Source organism: Ochotona curzoniae, unplaced genomic scaffold (assembly GCF_017591425.1).
Source record: "Ochotona curzoniae isolate NIBS_2020 unplaced genomic scaffold, NIBS_Ocur_1.0 contig_3819, whole genome shotgun sequence".
NCBI classification, from domain to species: Eukaryota; Metazoa; Chordata; class Mammalia; order Lagomorpha; family Ochotonidae; genus Ochotona; species Ochotona curzoniae.
Genome location: NW_024466004.1, coordinates 2063093 through 2070084, shown reverse-complemented (window position 1 = coordinate 2070084; position 6992 = coordinate 2063093). Strand labels below are relative to the sequence as shown.

General features: G+C 46.9%; 1 protein-coding gene across 1 annotated transcript in view; it reads left to right on the top strand.

Annotated features, from left to right (window-relative positions):
* Positions 1–267: 267 nt before the first annotated feature.
* The window catches only part of FKBP5 (FKBP prolyl isomerase 5), a 118170-nt gene continuing 111445 nt past the window's right edge, over positions 268–6992 (top strand). Inside the window, exon 1 of the mRNA XM_040983242.1 lies at positions 268–370. The gene's annotated coding sequence lies outside the window, so the exon portion shown is untranslated. The remainder of the gene's footprint in view (positions 371–6992) is intronic.

Below are 6992 nucleotides of genomic sequence, written 5' to 3'. Positions count from 1 at the left end.
AGGGCCAGAGAGACACGTGGGCTGCTGGTGTGGGGAGGCGGAGATGCAAATGCGCGTGGGCGGGGCCTCATTTGCATGGACCGCGCGCGGCCACCAATCCGGATCAGCCGAGCGACAGCCCGCGCGCCTTTTGGGGGCGGACTGACAGCCCCGCGGCCCTATAGAAGGCGGGTCCTGCGGCCGGCGGGGGCGGGACCGTGCCGGGCGCTGCCCGGGGGATTCGGGCCGGCTCGCGGGCGCTGCCAGTCTCGGGCTGCGGTGTCCGGCGCGCGGGCTGCCTGCTGGGCGGGCTGAGGGGCGAGCGGCGGCGGCGCGCGGGCGGGCGAGCGAGAAGGAGCGAGAAGGAGCTGGCCAGGCACCGTGGCGACAGGTACCGGCGCCATGGCCGCAGGGCTGAGGTGGGCGGCCGCGGGGGTCCTGTGAGCCCAGTTCCCCTGGTTCCCGGTCCTGCGGAGGCCGCCCGCCGTTCCCCCTCCTCTCCTCAGCCCCCGGGGAGGGAGCGGCGCGTCGGGGCGCGGGGATTGGGAGTCCTCGAGGCGTGCGCGCCGGAGGGCTCCCCCTTTCCAAACCTCCCGGTGGCGGGGAAGCCCTCTGGCCGCGCCGCCGCCCGCCGTGGCCGCCCGGCCGGGTGCGCCCGGCTGAGGGGCGCGGAGCGGGAGCGGCTCTCCACCTTCCCGCCACACGGTCCTCCTCGGCGGAGGCGAGACGCGGGTCGCGCCCGCTCGCCCCCTCTCACTCGGCTTTTGTTTCCCGCCCAAGGTGTGTGTGTGTGTGTGTGGGGGGGTGACAGGTCCCGCTCCGGCTCTCCCCCACCCCGAGCAGGCGACGGGACCCCCCCTCTCCGAGAGCCGGGTGGCGCCCGGAGCAAGTCGCCAACCGCGGGGCGGGAGCGAAAACTTGGCCTTCCGGGACCCGGGCGGCCGGAGGACTTGGACGAGTCCGAGGAGGGCGAGCCCCGAGCCGCCGTGGGGCGCGATGGAGACTCGCTCACCTGGCGGGCCGGCGGAGGGCGAGGATAACGGAGCGTCCCGCCGCCGGTGGCGCCTGCCGCGCGCGCGCGCGGGGTGGCCGCCCCATGGGTGTGGACGGGCGCTCGCCGCCGTCACCTGCCTCCTGGGCGCTCCCACCCGGGGTGGGCAAGCCAGCGCCTTGGACCCCTCCCTGCTCGCCTGGTCCCACACAGGTGATCTGGATTCTTGCGGTGCCAGTGGAAGCCGGCTGGGAGTGGGTGTTAGGGGTCGCTGCTCGGGTGCCTGCCCGGGACAGACACTTGGCACTGCGCCGTCCCTAGAGGTGCCCCGGCGATGCAGAGAGGGAGCCGACACTCGGGATTGCAGAAGAAGTCCTTTGGGGAGACGGGCAAGGCGGGAGAGGGGTCGAGGAGAGGTTAGGGTGCAGCGGGTTGCTCTCTCTGGGTGCAGCGAGCCAGGGTGGGGACATCACGGCCTCGTGGCATAAATGGGTTTCCGCAGTGGTGGCGAAAGCTCGGCAAGGTACAAGTTGTAAGGGGAGAATGCAGAACTCCGCATGCCCTTCCGTGCGGCTCGGGACAGCGTGTACGGCGTTTGGCCGCCGCTCAGGCCGTTCGGCACGGAGCAGTTGGAGCTCGTGGTTTTGGGTTCGCTTCCAGGAGTGTGTTTTCCAGGGGCAGGAGGCTTAGCACTGAATGGGAGCTTTCTTTGCTGGCTGACAAGAGTTTCTTGTCATTGTCTTCCCCATTTTGTTAGATGGTGAGTTGGGGAGTAAGGATCTGTAGTCTGTGGGAGTTACATTCCCAACTCCTCAACCCCCTGTCAGGGTTTTTATTTTAGAGAATTATTGTAGTTGCTTCTCTTGGTATTTGAGTCAAAATTCAAGGGTTGAGTTGAGGGGGAAAAATCCTTATTTTTTTTTATTACGTCCAGCTTTCACTTACCATTGTCAGTTTGTCTCTCAGCTGACCTCTGCTTATCACTGCTGCAGTAATGGCTCTGGCAGGTTAGGGATTCTATACACATGTATTTTTTAAAATGAGGTCATTTGTGAGAAGTGCTCGATTCAATTTACTCCAGCTTTTGTTTTGTTAAGCATCTTGTTCATTTTTCATACTTGATATGATTTATATTCCACTAACTTCTAAGCAACAAAGTTGCTAACCTTGATTTGATTGTTAATTTCACTACTGTTTTATTGAATGATCACTTATTTATCCTAACTAAAGGTATGTAATAGTTAATAAGAATTTGCCATTGAAAGTGAGCTCTTGACAATAGTTATTACTTCAGATTAAAAAAAGATGATCTTCAAAAACTTATTTTTGTAAACCAATAAACTTATATAAGTTCTCAGAAAGTGCATATGATGATGGAAAAAATATGCATGGATTTCAGATTTTTTTTTTTTTGCACTAAGATAAATCTGTGCTTTAATTCCACGTTTCCATGAGCTTTTTGAATTTCCCACATATGTTGTCAGGGTTTTGTCTTTTCAGCATTTAGTGAAAAGAATGTTTTAGAAATTTATTTTTTTAGTTTATTGGAAATTTGGGTGGATTTGTTTTTAAAGATTTTTATCAATTCATGAACAAATAATGAGTTAGGCAGTTCATTAAACTTTAATTTTCTGTTGATTCTTGAACTGGAGAAAGAAGTCACGTTTCAGGCATTTCCTGAAGATGTCTCCGTTTAGAATGAATTAGTCCGGAGAAGAAAACAACCACTTCATGAACCTGTAGAAGTTACCGCTGTGAAAGCTGAGTTGTCTTTTTGCTGCTTGGGAAGGAATAGATAAAATGCTGACTTGTCCTCATATATAATGGGTTTGGTTTTTATAAAGTTGTAAAGGATTTTATAAGCCTTTGGCTTTCGTTGTTTGTGATGATTTCTTTGATTGCTCTTTAGTGTAAAGTAATACATGAGTTCAAGTGCTGTGCTGTTAAAGGGTTTATAATCCTTATCCAATGACGGTGTTTATATATACCAAATATCATAAACTTATGTCTCATGGATTTATTTACATAAAAGTATATCTTAGGTACTTATAAAAGTGCCTTTAAAAAATATTGTAAAATTTAGTTTTTATGTGTTTTAACTGGATTTTTGTGGTAGACCATGTAAAGTTATCAACCACATTTTGGTTTCAAAATTAAGCATAAGTTGAATTCTCACAATCAACACTCAGAGGGTTTTTTTGGCAGTGACCTTCAAGTAGGACTCCTTTTGGGTTGGGGAGGTGTGCTGGTGGTAAATAGTTTTAAATGAAGAACACTGCCAAAACTAAGAACTCATATTGTGATAGCTGAATCCAAAGATAGAGTGAACAGCACAGCATATACATTAATGCTGCTTTAATTAATATCAGCGTGCACTTTGTACCTGCTGTTAAGAATGCCCTTGGGGACCAGCGTTGTGGCATAGCTGCTAAAGCCCTCGCCTGAGATAACGGCATCACACGTGGGCTCTGGTTTGAATCCTAGCTTCTCTGCTTCTGATCCAGCTCCCTGCTAATTTGTTATGGAAAGCAGCAGAACATGGCATGTGTAGTTGGGCTCCTATATCCACGTGGGAGACCTGGAAAAAGCTTCTGGTTCCTGAGTGGTCCAGCCCTGGCCATTGCAGCTGTTTGGGAAATGAACCAGCGGACTTAAGATCTCTTTGTAGCTCTGCTTTGGAAATAAAAAAAATAGACCCTAAAAAGAAAGATGACCTCTATGGAATTGTAGTACACTTTTCCACAATTGCTAAAGAAGAATACGTATTGTAGGTGTTTTTGTGAGAGAGAACAGGAGTTCTCGCTTGCTGGATGACTCTCTAAGTGCCGACCTGGTGTGGACTGGCCTTGCTCAAGTGGGGAGCCCAGAGCTCAATCCAGGTGCATCATTTGGGTGACAGGAATCCAATCACTGGGTCATAAATGCTGCTTCCCAGGACTTGCATGATTGGGAAGCCGAGTATGGAGTCAGGGCCAGGTGTTGAATCTAGGTGCTGTGATATGGAGCCCTGGTGTCTTAACTTCTAGGTCAAATACGTGCCCCGTTGCATATATTCTGACACACAATTCTGTGATTAATTTACGACGAACAATTAAATATCTGTTTTATCAGTCTGAAATATCTGAACTTTCATACCAGACTAGTTATTAGATTTTGTTTTTTTTTTTTTTCCAATATTTTATGCTTAGGAATGTCTCTGTAGTACATTTTACTGTGTTTTTTTTTTAATTTATTTTTTAATTATTTTTTTAAACATTTATTTATTTTTTATTACAAAGTCAGATATACAGATAGGAGGAGAGACAGAGAGGAAGATCTTCGGTCCAATGATTCACTCCCCAAGTGAGCCGCAACGGCCGGTGCTGTGCCGATCCGAAGCCGGGAACCAGGATCTTCTTACAGGTCTCCCATACGGGTGCAGGGTCCCAAGGCTTTGGGCCGTCCTTGACTGCTTTCCCAGGCCACAAGCAGGGAGCTGAATGGGAAGTGGGACGCTGGGATTAGAACCGGTGCTCATATGGGATCCTGTCATGTTCAAGGCGAGGACTTTGACCACTGTGCAATCACACCGGGCCAGACACATCAGGTTAATCCTCCTCTCTGTGTTATCTACATTCCATATGGGTGCCACTTCATGTCCCAGCTGCTCCACTTCCCATCCAGCTCCCTGCTTGTGGCCTGGGAAAGCAGCAGAGGACGGCCCAAAGCCTTGGGACCCTGCACCTGCGTGGGAGACCCGGAAGAATCTCCTGGCTCCCAGCTTGGATCAGCCTAGTTCTGGCCTTTGGGGAATGAACCAGTGGATGGAAGACATTCTCTCTCTATTCTTCGTAAAATCTACATTTGTAATAAAAATAAATATATTTTTAAGTAAATAAATGAAATTCTGAAATTACTTCCTTAAAAGTGTAAAGAAAATGCGACCTACCCATGCCAAAGATTGGGTGGATGATATATATAAATCACATAACTATTGAGTTAAAAGAGTTGCTTAAATAGTGTGATTTAATTTTTGCAAGTGAGGCCTTTAATTACTGCAGAAAAAATCAGCCAAATGAGGTAAATTAAAATTATTTGTAGAACTGTTATAATACAAATAGTATTTTATATAGCTATTGTATAGTAGGACTATATAATACAAATATTTCATACAGCTAGCAAGTTGTTATTAGAATACCAAAGATATTTTAAGGAACATTTAGAACACTAGAATTTCGATAGTCAAAGCAGTTTGTGCTTTGTTAAATTTCTTATTTGTTTGTTTGAAAGGCAGAGTGACAGAGAGAGAGACCTTCCATCTGCCAGTTCACTTGCAGATTCCTGAAGTAGCTGGGGCTAGGTTAGGCCAAAGCCAGGACCGAGGAACCTCGTTCAGGTTTTCTGATATGCGTGGCAAGAACCCAAGCCTCCCAGGTGCATTAGCAGGAAGCTGGATCTGAAGCGTGGAATAGCCAGAGGAACTTGAACTAGGTGCTCCAGTTCCAACGGATGTGGACATTCCAAACAGACAGCATCCCACCCCACTCTGCAGCATGACACCTGCCTCGACTTGTACAAACGCTTATTCGAGTTTATGGGAATTGAACTACATTTTATCAATATTGTAGTTTTTTTTTTTTTTTTTTTTTTTGTTTAGAAAATGTGATTCATGAAAGTGCAGGACCTCCAGAGGAGTTGTGGGGTCTGCATATTTGGTGCACTTGTTTTGTACCCTTGATATGGAAGTAAAACACTTAAAATATGAATAAAATTTTATTGTAGTTCTCTGAAAACAATTGGCAAAAACTCCTGGAAGTTGGTGACTTTGGCTATTTGGAGTTGCTATTATTTTTGTAATCAAAAATCAAGTCTTGATCAAGGCTGTTTTTCTTCTAGAGAAAGGTATAATTATTAGAAAAATGAAAATGATGTATTTTCAGTTAAAATAATGGCTTTTTAGTAAATAATCATACATCTGTGAAAGTTAAGGAACATCCAGTTGCCAAAACATTTTTAAAGTTAAAAATATACTACGTTTGATTTTTGTGTTTTTGGAATTGCTCATTTTTTGGAAGGGGGAATAAAAGACAAAGATCAAAGACTGGAAAGAATGGATTGTTTTTTCCCTTTTGTATTTGCAAATTGTTCCTAAGATAGGCAAAGGTGAATTTCTAGAACCATTTATAGCACACTGCTTTAATCTTGGTAGTTTTTAATAAACATCTGTTTATTATTTTGTTTGAAGGAATCAGAGAGGACGAAGCTAAGACAATGTTCTGTCTACTGGTTCATTCCCCAAATGGCTGCAGTGACTGGGGCTGGGCCAGGCCGAGACCAATAGCCTGGGTCTTGCCACGTAGGTAAGGAGTAGCGGAGCAGATATTGGGGTCATTTGCTGCTGCTTCCCCAGGAGCATTAACAGGGAACTGAATCAGAAATGGAACAGCTAGGATCTGAACTGGTGTTCATGTGGAATGCCAGCATCACCTGTATGGTGGCTTAACCCCTTGCACCACAACACCAGCTCCCAATCTTTTTTTTTTTTTTCGTTTTTATTATATTTTTGACCATTTTTGCACAGTTAATTAGGGTAAAAAGGTTCAAGGGCTATAGGAAAGTGGGTAACACTATTATTTCCATATTGTTTCCTTCATGTATCTGAGGTAAAGGGGGATATTGAGGGAGAAGCCCCACCCCGTTTCTCACCCACCCCAAGTCCCGGATGTAGGGCATGCTCTGAGATACTTGCTCAAGTGGTTTCGATAGTTCACCAGTTATGAATCGCTACCAGTCTCGCCACTCCAAGCACAATGAGGTCGTTGACATAGTCCATCATAGAGTCTCTGTTTGCCCTGTATTTCACTGCCAACATATAGCTGAGGTAGTTGATTGACTTGTTCTGCCTTCTGTCTTTTCTTGGTTAGGGTTCTGAGTCCAGCAGTTTGATTGGGGAGATCCCCAAAGAAACTTTGAGGTGTTCCCAGACCAGATTCTTGTATGTACTAGTAAGCACAGGACCCGGCACAGTCCATCACCCGGATCA